At 41.1% G+C, this 17591-nt stretch overlaps 1 protein-coding gene across 7 annotated transcripts in view; it reads right to left on the bottom strand.

The window, feature by feature from the left end:
- Window positions 1–15180, bottom strand: part of TAB3 (TGF-beta activated kinase 1 (MAP3K7) binding protein 3) — a 91104-nt gene extending 75924 nt beyond the window's left edge. For all 7 annotated transcript variants that reach the window (XM_013061112.2, XM_045089433.1, XM_004761851.2 and 4 more), the window contains exon 1: window positions 15063–15180. The gene's annotated coding sequence lies outside the window, so the exon portion shown is untranslated. The remainder of the gene's footprint in view (window positions 1–15062) is intronic.
- Window positions 15181–17591: the final 2411 nt, after the last annotated feature.

Here is a 17591-nt window from a genome sequence, read left to right on the forward strand (position 1 = left end):
GGTGTGGGACTCAATCCCACGACCCTGAGATCATGACCTGAGCCGAAGGCAGAGGCCTTAACCTACTGAGCCACCCAGGCGCCCCAAATAAATAAATAAAATCTTAAAAAAAAAGAACTATTACTAGTAAGGAGATTGCATCAGTAATCAAATACCTTTCAATGAGCAAAACACCAGGACAGGCAGTGACACTAGTGAATTCTACTAAACATTCAAAGAAGAGTATCAATCATTCTCAAATTCTTCCCCCAAAAAATGGAAAAGAAGGGAACACTTCCAAACTCATTTTACAAGACCAGCATTACTCTGATACCAAAACTAAATAAGAACACCACAATCAAAGAAAATTATAGGTCAGTATCACTGATGAACACAGATGCAAAATCCTCAAAAAAATAGTAACAAACCAAGTTCAACAATACATTAAAAGGATCATACACCAGAATCGAGTGAGATTTATTCCAGAGATACAAGCATGTAAATCAATGTTACAGACCACATTAACAAAATAAAGGATAAAAATCATATATGATCACCTCAATAGATGCAAAAAAAATCAGTTATCTTTTTATGATAAAACATCTGAACAAATTTAGGTATAGAGGAAACATAACTCAATATAATAAAGGTCATATATAACAAGCTCTCACATAACAGCACACTCCAACAAAGGAACAAACACAAAGATGTCCACAATCTCACCACTTTGATTCAACATAGTACTGGTAATCTCAGCAGACCAATTAGGCAAGAAAAAGTAGGCATTCAAATTGGTAAGGGAAAAGTAAAACTCTTACTATCTGCAAATGACATGATATTATGTAATGGGATTAAGACAGTGATGAAAGAAATTGAAGACACAAATAAATGGTAGGAAATACCATGCTCGTGGATTGGAAGAACTAATATTGTTAAGATATTCATAACCACCCAAAACAATCCACAGAGTCAATACAATCCTTTCCAAAATACCAGTGATGGTTTGGTATTTCACATAAACAATATTAAAATGTGTAGGATTGACCTCCAAAAGACCCTAAAAAATGGCCAAAGCAATCCTAAGAAAAAAGAACAGGGATGAAGGCATCATACTCGCTGATTTCAAGCTATCTTACAAAGCTATCTATAGTCATTAAAAGAGTATTGTATTGGCATAGAAACAAACACATAGACCAAGAGAACAGGACAGACAGCCCAGAAATACATTCAAGCATATACAGTCAATTCAATTTATGACAAAGGAGCCAAAAACATACAGTGAGGAAAGTAGTCTCTTCAATAAAGTCTGTCAGGAAAACTGAACAGCTACTTGAAAAAGAATGAAACTGGATCATGATCTTATCCTAGACCCAAAAATTAAGTCAAAATGGATTAAACATGAATGTTTAAGACATGAAACCATACAACATGATGTTTAAGACATGAAACCATACAACAGGTTTCAGGCTATAATGAGCTTGACATCGGACTTAGTGAAGATTTTTCTCGATCTGACTCCAAAACCAAAGGCAACAAAAGCAAAACAAACAAGTGGGACTACATCAAACTAAAGGCTCTGCACAGCAAAGGAAATCATCAACAAACTTGAAAAGGCAACCTACTGAATGGGAGAAAATATCTGCAAATCATATCTCTGGTAAGTAGTTAATATCCAAAATATATAAAGAACTTATACAACTCAATAACAAAAACAAAAACAAAAACAAAAAACAAAAAACCCACAAACCCAAACAACCTAATTTATAAATGGGCAGAAGTTCTGAATAGGCACTTTTCTAAGCAAGGCATGCAGAAGGCCTACAGCTGCATGAAAAGATGCTCAACATCATTAATGATCAGGGAAATACAAATCAAAAGCTCAAGGAGGCACCTGTGTGGCTCAGGTCATGATCCCAGTCCTGGGATCCAGCCCCACATCAGAGCAGGGAGCCTGCTTCTCCTTCTCGCTCTTCCTCTCCCCCTGCATGTGCACTAACACAGGCACTTTGTCAAATAAATCTTTTTTTTTTAAAGATTTTTTAAATTTATGACAGAGAGAGACAGCGAGAGAGGGAGCACAAGCAGGGAGAGTGGCAGGCAGAGGGAGAAGCAGGATCCCGCTAAACAGGGAGCCTGATATGGGGCTTAATTCCAGGACCCTGGGATCATGGCCTGAGCCGAAGGCAGATGCTTAACGAATGAGCCACCCAGACACCCCTCAAATAAATAAAATATTTTTTTAAAAAACGTTTAACAAGAGGCTCCAGGTTTGCTCAGTTGGTAGAGCATGCAACTCTCAATGTCAGGGTTGTGAATTTGAACCCCACATTGGGTGTAGAGCTTACTTTTTTTAAAAAGTGGAAAAAGAAAAAAAAAAAACACCCCACAATGAGCTATTATCTCACACCTGTCAGAATGGTTAATACCAAGAAACAAAAAAAATAACAAGTGCTAGTGAGGATGTGGAGAAAAAGGAACCCTGTCCACTGCTGGTAGGAATGCAAATAGAGCCACCTCCATGGAAAACAGTATGGAAGTTTCTCAACAGATTAAAAACAGAACTACCATATGATCCAGCAATTCCACTTCTGGGTATCTACCCCAAACCACCCCCAAAACACTAACTCCCATATTCACTGCAGCATTATTTATAATAAAAAAGACAAATACTGAATGATCTCATTTATACGTAGAATCTCCCCCCCCCCCCAAAAAAAGCTTATAGATAAAGAGAACAGATTAGATTAGTGGCTGCCAGAGGTAGCAAGCAATGGTGGGCAGAATGGATGAAGGAGGTCAAAAAGTATCAACTTCCAATTATAAAATAAATCCTGGGGATGTAATGTACATCATGGTAACTATAGTTAATAATAGAGTATTGCACACTTGAAAGCTTCTAAGACAGTAAATCTTAAAAGTCTTCATCAAAAGAAAAACACTGGGGTAGTAACTATGTATGGTGAAAGATGTTAACTAAACCTATTGTGGTCATCATCTTGCAATACATACAAATATGGAATCAATGTGTTGTAGGGCTGATACAATGTTATATGTTACAATGTTTGTACTTCAATTTAAAAAAAAGAACAAACCTTAAGTATACTACTACTCTTACTTTAAAACTTGAATCTGTAATTAAAACCTTTCCTACCTGGGGCAACTGGGTGGCTCGGTGGGTTAAGCCTCTGCCTTCAGCTCAGGTCATGGTCTCAGGGTCCTGGGATTGAGCCCCACATTGGGCTCTCTGCTAACCCGGGAGCCTGCTTCCCCCACCCCCTGCCTGCCTCTCTGCCTACTTGTGATCTCTGTCAAATAAATAAATTAAATATTTTAAAAAAATAAAAGCTTTCCTGTAAAGTAAACTCTAGGTCTAAACGGCTTCAGGGCTTAATTCTATCATACCTTTAAAAAAGAAATAAAACCATGGGACGCCTGGGTAGCTCAGTTGGTTAAGCAGCTGCCTTCGGCTCAGGTCATGATCCCAGCGTCCTGGGATCGAGTCCCACATTGGGCTCCTTGCTCGGCAGGGAGCCTGCTTCTCCCTCTGCCTCTGGCTGCCTCTCTGTCTGCCTGTGCTCGCTCGCTCTCTCTCCCTCTATCCCTGACAAATAAATAAATAAAATCTTTAAAAAAAAAAAAAAAGAAATAAAACCAATCTTAACACACTCTCTTCCAGAGAATAGAAAGAGCAGGTATATTCCTTAACTCATTTTACAAGGCCACCAAAACCTGACAAGGGCAGTACAAGGAAACAAAATTAGATGCCAATTTCACTCAAGATCAAAGACCCAAAACTCCTAAGGAAAATGTGATGCTAACTGTAACTAACTGGGTTTATTCCATGTAAAGTTGATTTATCTTTAGGAAATCAATAGGTATAATCTGATTTAAGGAGCAAAATCATAATTCCTTTTTAACAATAAATATTAGCTAAAAATCCAGTATCACTCATGAAATAAGCCCTTAGCAAACTAAGAACAAATAAAGTTCCTTTATTAGAGGGTAACTGGGAAAAAATTAAAGCAAATACATATTTAATGAAGAAATATTGAAAGTTTCCCATTTGCAAAAAGGAACAAGACAATGGTACCCTGTATTTCCACTTATATTCAATAATATAATCTTAGTACTAGTCAGCACTAAGAAACAAAAGTAGAGCAATTCGAAAGAAACAAAAAGCCTGAACAATAAATTACTAAAGGTAATAAGCATTTAGCACAATTGTTACATACAAGGTTAATATAAAAGTCAACTGTATTTTTTTTTTTAAGATTTTATTTATTGGGACGCCTGGGTGGCTCAGTTGGTTAAGCGGCTGCCTTCGGCTCAGGTCATGATCCCAGCGTCCTGGGATCGAGTCCCACATCGGGCTCCTTGCTTGGCAGGGAGCCTGCTTCTCCCTCTGCCTCTGCCTGCCACTCTGTCTGCCTGTGCTTGCTCTCGCTTCTCTCTCTATGACAAATAAATAAAAAAAATAAAAAAATAAAAAAATAAAAAAAGATTTTATTTATTTGTCAGAGACAGAGGGAGAGAGAGTGCGCGAGCACAGGCAGACAGAGAGGCAGACAGAGGCAGAGGGAGAAGCAGGCTCCCTGCCGAGCAAGGAGCCCGATGTGGAACTCGATCCCAGGACCCTGGGATCATGACCTGAGCCGAAGGCAGCTGCTTAACCAACTGAGCCACCCAGGCGTCCCAAAAGTCAACTGTATTTTGATAAGCAACAAAATGATCTCTTTAGAACTACAATATCAAAAATATCAAATATCTAGGAATAAAAATCTTTTTTTTAATTTCTTTTCAGCATAACAGAATTCATTGTTTATGCACTACACCCAGTGCTCCATGCAAATGAGCCCTCCAAAATACCCACCACCTGGCTCCCCCAACCTCTCATCCCCCCCCACCCCTTCAAAACCCTTAGATTATTTTTCAGAGTCCATAGTCTCTCATGGTTCATCTCCCCTTCCAATTTCCCTCAACTCCCTTTTCCTCTCCATCTCCCCATGTCCTCTGTGTTATTTGTTATGCTCCACAAATAAGTGAAACCATGTGATAACTGACTCTCTCTGCTTGACTTATTTCACTCAGCATAATCTCTTCCAGTCCCTCCATGTTGCTACAAAAGTTGCGTATTCATCCTTTCTGATGGAGACATAATATTCTATAGTGTATATGGACCACATCTTCCTTATCCATTCGTCCATTGAAGGGCATCTTGGTTCTTTCCACAGTTTGGCGACCGTGGCCATTGCTGCTATGAACATTGGGGCACAGATTGCCCTTCTTTTCACTAAATCTGTATCCTTGGGGTAAATACCCAGTAGTGCAATTGCAGGGTCATAGGAAAGCTCTGTTTTTAATTTCTTAAGGAATCTCCACACCGTTCTCCAAAGTGGCTGCACCAACTTGCATAGGAATAAAAATCTTAAATGTTACAGATCTCTCTGAAGAAAATTACAAACATTACTGAGAGAAATTAAAGAGGGCCTAAATAAACAGAGCCGATCATGATCATGAATTAGAAAATAAAAAGATAAAGATGTCAATTCTAAATTGCTCTACAGAATTCACAGAAATCCAATTTCCAAATACAACAGATTTTTTTGTGTGCGTATATGTGATGTGTAGAAAGTGACATGATGATATTAAACCACATTATATATGTGCAAAGGGCCAAGAATACCCAAGATGCCGGAAAACACAAGCAGGTGGAAGAACTTGTTCTAATGATCATCAAGACTTAGAATAAAGTTTTAGTGAAGAACACAGTGTGGTATCAGTACAGTGAGCAATGGAACGGAATAGACAGCTGTGAAACAGAACCACGAACACATGGATATTTGATTTCCAACAAAAGTAGGAAAATCACTGTGCTAGGACAATTAACTAGCCATGTAGAAAACAATGATACTGGGGAACTTGGGTGGCTCAGGGTTCTGCCTTCAGCTCAGGTCATGATCTTAGGGTCCTGGGATCGAGACCCGCATTGGGCTCTCTGCTCAGCGGGGAGCCTGCTTCCCCCTCTCTCTCTGCCTTCTTGTGATCTCTCTTTCTCTGTCAAATAAATAAATAAAATCCTTAAAAAAAGAAAACCGATATTGTCCCCTTTCTCACACAATGCACAAAAATCAATTTCAGGTACAAAGCCAAAGTAATAAAGCTTCTGGAAGATGAATGAAAATATCTTCAAGACCTCGAGATAGGGAAAGATATTTTTAAACTGAACCTGGTATCTAATCTAAATACAAAGGAAACTATTTCTAAATTAGACTTTAAAGAATTCTGATTTATCAAAAGACACACCAAAAATGAAAAAACGTGCTCATGAAACCAGCAAGGGCTCATTTCTAGCACATAATAAAGAACTTCTACAAATCAGCAAGTCAAAATAGTCAATGAAGTACATGACACATTCTTGAAAGAATTCAGCCCAAAATAGCTCTAAAAACACAAACTTCAGTCACCTAGAAAATTTAGTTGTAAATACTGATACTTTCCCTGAGATTTAAATTATGATTTTACTATTTATTAACATTTTAAAAAATGTTTCAGATGTCCAGTTCTCTCTTCTTTCTCCAGTGAGAACTCCTCAAGAAATACTTATTGAAAAGTCTTGTTTAAGAAATCTTTGCCTACTCCAAGGTTACAAACACATTCTCCAAAAACTGAGACCTACCTAAATATCCATCAATAACAGAATAATAGTGATATAGCCACACAAAGAATATACCCTAAGGAGAAGAAACAGCCTACAACTATACACAATATATTAATAAATCTCATATTCAGAATGTCACCCAAGACTACAGGAGGATCCCACTTACATAAACACAAAAGTAGGAAAACCATGTGATGTTAAATGTCAGGAAAATGGTAAAGGAGATGAAGAGGTACAAACTTCCAGTTATTTAAAAAAAAGGGAAATGGAGGGATGGGTAGGGTAATAAATGATCAGAAAGGCACAAAAGGGGGCTTCTAAATGGCTGGTAATGTTCACTTTCTTGATCTGGGTGCTGGCACAAAAGTGTGTTCAGTTGTGAAAATTCACTGAGCTGTTTACTACTGATGTATGCTTTCTGCATATTTAATAAAATTTTAATAAATTCTTTTTTAAGTATGAAGGAGTACTTATTTTTCAAAATTTGTTAGGGAATAGGAGAGCAAAAAAAAAGTTTGATTGGTTCAGGTCAAATCACAGAAATCAAATAACTAACTAAAACTTAAAAAGCAGGTATTACACGACACACTACCCAAAAAAAAAAAAAAAAAAAAAACCTCATAGAGGTACCAAACCAACTAGAAACTCTCAAACTTACAGTAAAATTGGTCTGAAACTATTCAAACCCAAAAAGGTAAACTGATTTATATCTAGATCTAATGACTAGTACTGATTCATAAAACTCTAACACAAGCCACTTGATCTTAGTTTTTATTAAATAACAAGGTCTTTCAAATCTAAGAAGTGAACTAATAGATTCACATATCTAGTCAAATCTCCTAATTTTATTAAGAATCTAAGGTCTTCTGAATTGGCTGATTTGTCCAAGGTCATAAGCAGCTCTCCATAAATAGAAGCAAAATTATTTAGTCAAATTCATCACTTTTCCAATTTTCTGTAAGTTCTAGAGGATTCCCACCCAGCAGGAGAATCTGTCTACTGGCAGTGACTCTCAGTACACGCTCTATTCAATTGAAACATTTTCATCCAAATGTTACCAAGTCAAAATTAATTTCTTTGCCATCTATGACTAATAGCCAAAAGCTATTTCTGGAGCAGAAAAGATAAAGACTTTCTAAAAGTACAGTTCATGATGAGCATCCTAACAGATCACGTTATGTTTACACTAAATGATGACTCCGACAACAAACTTAAAACATGTGTGGTAATTTACAATGACAATGGCCCCTATAGCATATGGTAACCCCGAAAAAGACCAAAAAAAAAATCATGACCACAACCTGAAATCAGTACATAGTAAAAAAAAAAAAAAAAACAACTCAATTAATGACAATAAAATCATAGTACTAACATAATATTAATTTCTTATTAAATCAGTAAGTTCAAAAAAATTAATTTCTCCAATCATTCCAGTTGGCTTCTAAGTCTAATATGAAGTATGCTTTCTATGTTACTTTAACATTTTTATTTCCTTTTTAAGGTTTTATTTATATGAAAGAGAGAAAGCATGAGTGGGGAGGACGGGCAGAGGGAGAGGCAGCTCAGGAGCCCCACGTGGGACTCGGTCCCAGGACCCTGTGATCATGACTTGAGCTGAAGGCAGACGCTTAACAGACTGAGCCACCCAGGTGCCCCAACTTTAACACTTTTAAAAGGAAAAATGACTTGTCATTCTGAAGCTAACTCCATCAAAAGTATACAGTACATAAAACAACCCATTTAATCCTGTGAAACATTTTTACAATATAAAAATGCTTTACTCTCCATTCCATCCCCACAGCATTCTTTCTACTATCACAGGACTCTCTCATTTTTTTAAGGATTTTATTTATTTGGGGGGAGGGGGAGAGCACGCGACAGACAGCGCGCGCACACATGAACAGTCATGAGAAGCAGAGGGAGAGGGGCAACCAGACTTCCCGAGGAGCATGGAGCCTGTTGCCAGGCTGTAGGGCTTAAGTGAATGAGCCCGAGGGGGGGGGGGGTATTCTAGCTGTCCTAATGGTAACACTTAATAATAAATATGTGTATAATGTTACTTATGCACTCAACTATGGGCTTGCTGCTGTTTTAAGTGCTTTACATATATTAACACATTCAACCCTCCCAAGAATCTCTAAGGTAGGCATTACAGTACTAATACCTACATTTTACAGATGAGAAGTTCTGGAAGTGATGGAACGGAGATCTGAGGACAACCAGCATACTAAACGGCCTTTTGAGGAGCCACACCAGGAAAAAACATCTGCTTTCTAGAGACCAGGTCTCACTACTCATCCAGTCCTCAGCATTCACTTAGAGGACAAGCTCTCTGCCCAAGACCTGGGAGTCCTTGCTAGGATTGTGAAGGAATGTGCCTCCCCATTCCATCGTCAAGATTGTGTTCATAATCTTGCAGTACCTGAGGCGCTCAGTGCATATTCTTGTTGAGACACTGTTATACATACATGTTAATTTATAGAGCACTATCAGTCTTCAAATTCAGTTATGTGGGACTGGCCTGGGAATCTGAAGGCCATATGTGACATTATTTCTATGGGAAAATGGTGGTGAATTTCAAAAGGAAAGTCTTACAGGGCCCCTGGGTGGCTCAGTTGGTTGAAACTGCCTTCAGCTCAGGCCATGATCCTGAAACCCCAGGATCGAGTCCGTCATTGGGCTCCCTGATCACTGGGGAGTCTGCTTCTCCCTCTGACCCTCCCCCTTCTTCTGCTCTCTCTCTCTCTCATTCTCTCTCTCAAATAAATAAATAAAATCTTTTTTTTTTTTAAAGATTTTATTTATTTATTTGACAGAGAGAAATCACAAGTAGACGGAGAGGCAGGCAGAGAGAGAGAGAGAGAGGGAAGCAGGCTCCCTGCCGAGCAGAGAGCCCGATGCGGGACTCGATCCCAGGAGCCTGAGATCATGACCTGAGCCGAAGGCAGCGGCTTAACCCACTGAGCCACCCAGGCGCCCAAATCTTTTTAAAAAAAAAGATACTCTTACAAATGGACCACTTAAAAATTGAGGCTCCCTCTACACAGAATTTGGCCTTATAGAAGCCAAGATAACTAAACAAATTTAAATAAAAGACACCACAATTACTCACATAATCCAGTTTTGCTCATATATCAAAGTGGCACAGTTTCTTATAATAGGGATGGTGTTGCTGAAAAAATTTATCTTAATATTTTATGTATTTCCTGCACTACAACCCATTTTGGATCTATCCAACAGTTAATACACTGCTCTCCCTGGCTCGCCATAATCTTTACATGAAAAATTACTACGAAATAAACAAATGTTATCTTTCTCTCACAGTCTCTCTCTCTCTCTCTCTCTCTCTCTCTCTCACACACACACACACACATACACACCCAGAACAGAAGGGGTGTCATCTGAGAATATAGTAACAGCAGAAGTAACAATAATGATGACAACATAATAAAATTTAAAAAACTAACTCTTCTTGAGTATTTATCATCACTAGTTATGTTCTAAAAATACACTATACATCTTCTGGCTCACTTAATCCTAACAAAAATCCTGTGAGTTAAGTATTACACTACCCCAATTTCAAAAATGAGGAAACAGGTCAGTGATTAAGCAACTTGCCCAAGATCACAGAGCTAGTGTCAAAAGTAAGATTTGAACATTTAAGCATTTTACCCTGAGAAATATTTTTAACCATTGCACTCTGTGTATCATTAAATAATTTGGCAAACTCTTAAAATAAATAAAGGGTGCTTACTCTACTTTTGAAACAAGAGTGATTTGGAGACAAAAAAAAAAAAAAGGAGATAGAGACCCATCTTGCCTTTTATTAAGAATCTATCTCTCCACCAAGTAAAGACTGAGCACATTTACAGAGAATAAATTTAAAATGTATTTTACTTGAAATCCCTCACTTAACATGTTTGAACACTACTAACAGTAGTAAAGGCATGTAGCTTCAACAGACTAATAAAACTTTTTCAAAATCTTCAACATAAACACATTGTCACTGTTTACCATTAAGTAAACTAGGATAAAGTAACTGCTAGAGTTCAAATACCCTTGAAAAGTTTCAAAACAGTTCAAAACAGCAACAAGAAATAGTGGGAACAAGATATTCTTTTTATGACAAAATAAAACTCTGTTCTTTCCACAACACTGTAACAAGTGCTTTAAGGACAAATATTAACCTGAGACAGACCAAAGAACTACATTTCAAAACATGTGCCTAAATTCAGAAATTCTTCCCTGACAATCTAAAAAGGCTATCAGTTTATCTCCCAAAAGAGCCACCTAATCCACATAACATATCTAATTTTGGACAGCTAAAAGGTGTGCTCCATACCATCTCACTGAGTAATTAACAAAAAGCATGCAACTCCCAACAACTTCTGGAGCACAGGCTGATTTTTTTTTAAATCATCTATTTGAAGCTCAGAACTTGCCTTCCCAGCAAACAAAGGTCTATGTGGCAGGCTTCCAAAGGAGTCCACAAAAGCTAAAACACCCATAAGGTTACAGAAGTATAACAAATTCCAAACCTGCATGGGCAATGTTTCTATGGGAAAACTCATCCAGCAATCAACCTAGAATAAATCCAAGTACCCCTGCCCCACTCAGCCCTGGAGTAGAATTATTCCCTCCCCTAGGACCACAGGCCTAGGATTCCACGACTGAGGCCGAGCAGGAGAAACGGCAGGAAAGACGGCATTTGGTCCTGCACGAGGTTTCAGAGTTAGGACAGAAAGGCAGAGCAGCAGTGGGAGATCCTGCTAAGACAGGCAAGACCTCCTTGAGAGAGAAGGATGAAAGGCGGGATGGCAGCTGAAAGGAGCTGCGGAAAAGTGCAGGGGTCAGGGTGGCTGCAGGAAAGGACAAGGGAGCAGGGCCTGCTCCTGGAGCAGAGAGATTTTACAAACTTTCCTCCTGAATGCTTAGGAGAGGGGAGGAAAAGAATAAGAAACCGTGGCAAGGATCTTAACACAGCCTCTCTCACTCTGGATACTCTCATTCTCCTTTTCAATAAAGAGAGAAGTGGGTGAAGAGGTCTTGTCCAGATCCTTCTTGAACTCCTAGAGCACAGGGTCTCGGAGAACGGGAGAATGGGAACGAACTTAAGAGGAGTATTGTTTCCCCTCCTAGCCAGCATCCACTCTGCTAAAGACTTCGGTGTCAATTCGAACTAAGGGAAGTAAGGGCTCCAGGTAGGAGCAGGAACAACCGGTAGGAGAAAGAGAGGAAGGAACCTAAGGAAATTTGAAGCAGGAAGTGGGATGGTGGAAGGCCAGACAAATAAGTTAATAGAACTGCCAACAATTTAAACTATAATAACTGTTCTTAAGTTAGTTAATTTAGAATTAATTCATCTTGACGGTTACCAGTATTTCCTCAGGTCCATTTCACTTTTAAACAAATGAGTATTTGTGGCCATGGCAATATATTGAGGTTTATTACGTGGAAGATATGAAAACATACATTTAAATAAATGTGAGATAATTTCCCGCTGCCTTTTCTTTATACAGGGGCAATATAAATCATTTCAGAAAGGCTTTTTTATTTACAGAGTGAGCACTCAGTTACATTATCATCTATCAATTTTTTTCACCCCAATAGCCCAAATATAATGAGTTATTACCTTCACAAATAAGGAACGATATTTAACTCCTTCTTGGGAGTTTAACTATAATGAAAAACATGCTCATTGAGACCAAACACAGCCTGTCAGGCCTCCAAGTTAGTATTTCAAGCAAAGTTCTGAACTCATACACACACACAAATGCATCTGAGGAGTACAGGACATCTTTTACCTCCAGCCCCTAAAGCTCAGGTTTCCATAAAACAAGGCTACTTAACCGAGCACCCCCCCCCACCCCGCAAACAATTTACATCTTAAAAGATGGCGCAGTAAATCCCAAATTCCCTAATAATGTTTCCACAACTCACAGCCAGGGATAATTAATTCAACAGGTAAACCTAACCAAATATCCAGCTAGAGGATGAGTGCCAGAAACTTAGCATCCATTTTTTCCTCTATTATTTAAGCTACTACTCTTCCAGTGCAACTCTCTCCTCAGCAGAGATAATGGCCAGGAGGCAAGCTCAGCAACACATCAAAGACGCAAGAGCAGAGACCATTAAGGGACAACAGTGTCTATCAGCCCTGCGCTGGCAAGATTTTCCTGCTGTTTCACTGACATATCCCACACTGCCTGGGAACCTGGAAGATCGTTTACTCCAAGTCCCACAGATTATGCTGGATCCCAGAATAGCTGCCGTATTTTCTGCAAACGATAAAGTGGATCTATAAACCTCTGTACTAAATTAAAGAGAAGAAAAACAGCATCTGTTATCAAGTACTCCACTTGTTGGAGAAAGTAGGTGGGTGGGTATGTGTGTATACCTCCAAGCTATGATAAAGCAAATTTAGACCCCTAGAAATAGCTGCTATTTTATTTTAGTAATATAATTTGAAAACTATTCAGGACCAAAATAAACAAAATATTTAATCTATGAATTACCCTGGGCATGCTGAAACTGGAGGCAAAGTTACTGAAAACATCTGAATTTCACATAGGTAATTATGGGCTGCTAAGAATCCTTACTAATCAGCAGACTTCTGTTAAAATGTTACCTCTAGCTAGAAAATGAACACATGAGAAAGAAAAGAAAAACCTTAAGATTATCTTCAACCAAGAACACTGAAATCTTTCAAGATTACCAAAAGAACTAAAAGGTTTCTTTTTAACAGAAATTTTCATTTTCTGAAATTTTTATCAGCACACACACTTATGCAGAATATAGTAGAAAAAGCACATTTTCTAAAATCAGACACACATGAGTTTGGGTTCTAGCTCTGCAATTTACCAGCTATATAAACTCCTCGGGAAAATTACTTAAGAATACAGGAGGTTAGTGTGGTTATCTGTACAGCAGGAATAAAATTACCCGCACAAGGATTATGGGGATTAAATTAAAGGACTATGAGGATTAAATGCAAACATACATAACCCACCAAAACCAGTGACTGAACATACTCAATGCTAGCTCAATTCGCTCCAACACAAACTGTACAGATTTTGCTAATGAAAAATCTATATAATTGAGAAGACTGTGTCAAATCCACACATGGAAGAAAATTCAGAGTGAAAGAACATAGGTTCTGTTCAATTTTAAGATGAAAGTCATATATTTAATATTTATCTTCACTAAGTCTTTCCTTTGATTAAACCAGTCACAAGCAAACGAAGAGTGGGGTAGGTTAGGTTGAAAAACTTCATAGGACACAAGGCTTTAAAGTATGTGTGTGCATTTGCTTGCACTCTTGACACCATCACAAAATTTACTATGGGTGATGATGCCCTTTAAAACACGATAACCCCAAACCAAACTTTCACCTCGAAAACCTTTTCTTTTGATCGAAATATTTCTTCCTTCTTACAAATGTTCTGATAGACGACTGGAAAACATTTACAAGGAAAAGGGGAAAAAATCCCTTCATTCTTCCAAAATGAAAAAGTGAGCAAAAGAAGAACGTTTATCAAATTGTTCTTCTTTCCCACACATTTTTTCCTTTTACAAACCAAAAATAAACACATAAGATGCCGAAATTATTGTCAGATTGACAAATGTCACTGAAGAACACATGGAATTGACATGCCCTGTCTGGACCAAAGGTGACAAGTGTCCTTAAGTAATTTAAATAAATTACGTTTCACTAAGGTTTGTCCTTACTTTGACTTTACATGCACCCTACTTTATATAAAACCCACCTTGTACCCCTCTCCCATCCCCCCAAATCCTGTTTTTATGCACTTCAATGAGCTGGCACACAGTACCAAACTACACAACTCCAACTGGGAATAACTCTAGTCTGTCACTGGACCTCAGAGGACTGCTTGTGTGATCTTTGTTAAAGAACGGAGACAATGTTTTCGCCTTACTCCACACCTGCCACCATTTACAAACCCCTTATAGAACAATTACTATTACTACTAACCTTCCCCCGTATATCTCAACACCATTAACAGACCGAACCTTGATGCTGATTAGCCCTCATCCCCAAATGCCTTGCTGGGGGCTTGAAGCCCTCCACCGAGGTTCACTCTCCTCAATGTCCAGGGTGCGGCGAGGAAGGACATCATGCCCCCCACCCCCCGTTCTAGGGGAGAGGGCCAACCGAGGCCCCCGGCCACTCCCTCTCTACTCGGCCTCCCGGGGCGTCTGGGGCGGGCGCGCCAGGCCCTGCGCAGACCTCCAGCAGTCCCGCAGTTCCTAGTGTCCGCCGCAACCCCAGGCCGAGCCGAGCCCCCAGGACCCCCGCAGTAGCGCGCACGCCCACCGCCCTGGCGCTGGGTCACCGAGACGACCCCGGCGCCACCCCCGACGCCCAGAATCGGGCAGGTGCCGGGCCCTCCTCAGAGACACTCACCCGGCAGCCGCTGCTCCCGGTCTGCCACTGCCGCTGCCTCACTTTCTCTCCCGCCGCTTGCTCCCGCGGGGGGGTCCGGGCCGGCGCCGCTTCCCCGCCCGACCCCCCTCGGGTGCGCGCCGCACGGGGACCGGATCCGGTGAGAGGAGGAGGAGGAGGAGGAGGAGGAGCAGCCGCCGCCGCCGCCGCCGCCGCCGCCGCCGCCGCTGCCGCTGCCGCCGCCGCCGCCCCCTTTCCTTTTCTCCCTCCTCCCTCAGTGCGTCCCTCCCACCGAGGCCCGCCTCGTATTTCCTGGATCCGGTCTCTGCTGGAGCTTGGTAAGCGAACCGCCGGCTTCAGGACTCCTGTCGGGCGCCGTCGCTCGCCAGACACAAAAATGGCGCCGTCGGAGACAGTCAAAGGCGATGTCGCGAGACTTCCCCCTCCCTAGCCCCTCTACACACACACACACCCCACCGTAACTAGAAGGCGGGGGGCCAACTGGGCAAGTGGTCAATTAGAGCAGCCTTAGCTGGCGGGAGCAAACGCTCCTGCAAAGTGAAAATGGGCTGTACCAATTACAGCGGAAGTTATTGCGCCTGCGCAGGGGCAGGGATTGACGCATGCCCAGAACGGCTCCTGAAGTGAGACCCAGTTCTCCGTGTTTTACCAGTTTCCTTCTAGAGGCGCGGGGCGGGGAAGGAGTGGGCGGAGGAACCAGAACTGAAACCCGGGAAAGGGTTGGGCAGGCCTGGTTGAGAAAAGAGGGGCGTGCCCTAAGGCTGGGTCATCCCTCTAGAGCCCGAACTGCCAATTTGGCGTCCTCGGGAGTCCTCTAACCCTATCCTCCTTCCTCTCTCCCGGTCACGGAGTATTCTTTGCAAAGTCTCAGCTGTCCTTTCATCCTGCTGGCGATTCGCGTTTTTTTATTGAGAGCTCGCTGGCTGCTCAGAGCTGGGTTTGTTGCTGGGAGCCACAGCCCTCCTGTTTCTCACATCAACATCTAAGTTTCTCTTTCGTTTTGGCGCTACGTGAGCTTTCCAAATCGCATACTATTAACAGTTTCCGTTCCTGTTTTATTTTCCTTACTGGGAAAATGCAATGAATTTATTCATTCATTGAAGCGTGTGTTGTTCTGAGTTTCCCGTGGTACTGAGGAAAGGTACATGTGCTCTGTCCTCAAGTGGGTATGGGCCTGGGATGGCTATGGCGGAGGAAAAAAACGATGGCAGTTGAGCAGAGTAAATTCTATAACGAAAATAAGTGCAGAGAGGAGTAGCAGGTGCTGGGAAAGGACTGTCATGAAACATGCCAAAGAGAAGATTCTTCTTAAAGATTTTATTTATTTGACACACAGAGAGATCGTAAGTAGGGAGAGAGGCAGGCGGGGGTGGGGCGGGGGTGGGGAGCAAGCAGGATCTCCGCTGAGCAGAGAGCCCGAGGTTGCCGGGCTCCATCCCAGGACCCTGAGATCATGACCTGAGCCAAAGGCAGAGGCTTTAACCCACTGAGCCACCCAGGCGCCCTCAAAGAGAAAATTCTTGAGGGTAGTCTAACAGGCAGAGGATTTACTTCATGGAATCAGTCAGGGGAATGTTGGGAAACAAACCACCCGATTATTGTAACAAAATTTAATACAAAGAAATGATAATTAGGTAACTGAAAATGCAAGAAGAGAACTCAGTATGTGGCAGAGATAGCGCCCGTGCTCTAGTGGCCTAGCAGCTACTATGCCTGGAGCTAGGGGGACCAAGGGAAGAGGTTGAGATTATTAAAATTTAGAGAACTAGAAGAGGAGCTGTGTGGAGCTGAAAGTCAGACCTCTGAGAAGGGAACCGGTGTTGGTGTCTCTGATGGATCAGGGCTCAAGATGCTGTGTCTCTAAGTGTGGGAAAAACAGCAAACTGGATCCAGCTGCTGCTATGGGAAGGAACTTGCACTGTCCTGAGAGCTGCAATCTCCCTCTGACCTGGGAATGAGAGACATTAGAGGGGAGCTGAACTTGACCCACATCCACCAGCAGAGCAGCTCCCTGTGGAGAACCACTCATTTTAGAAGCTGGATGTGGTCAGAAAGGAGGCCTTCCACTCCTGTCACCTAACCCACTGTCGTGTTAGCAGGCACCGTCGTGTTAAAACACTGGTTTAAAAAAAAAATGTTTTGAGTTCAGGGTTTCATATAAAACAGAGCTGCCTCAGCCCACTCCCAGAGCCATGAGTGAGAAATGTGCATATGTAGTATGGCCTTGAGACTTTCACTTATTAGATGGCAAAAATAGACAAATAACAGCAGCTCTGTTCCACAGAGTGAGCTGGAGTTTGTCTTCTGTCTTCATTCTCCACCATCTCTAGAGTACTGTCCTACCATATTTGGTCCAAAATGGTTCAGTACCACAGTACATTCCAGTTATCAGGAAGGGGAAAATGTACCCATTTCCTTTAAGGGTACAACCCAGAAGTTGTTGACATCATTTATGTCTGCAACCTGTTAGCCAGAACCTATTCACATTAATGTATTTACCTGCAAGGGAGACTGAGAAATGTGTTCTTA

This window comes from Mustela putorius, unplaced genomic scaffold, assembly GCF_011764305.1.
Source record: "Mustela putorius furo isolate JIRA1106 unplaced genomic scaffold, ASM1176430v1.1 tig00003836_pilon_pilon_pilon, whole genome shotgun sequence".
Lineage (NCBI taxonomy): Eukaryota > Metazoa > Chordata > Mammalia > Carnivora > Mustelidae > Mustela > Mustela putorius.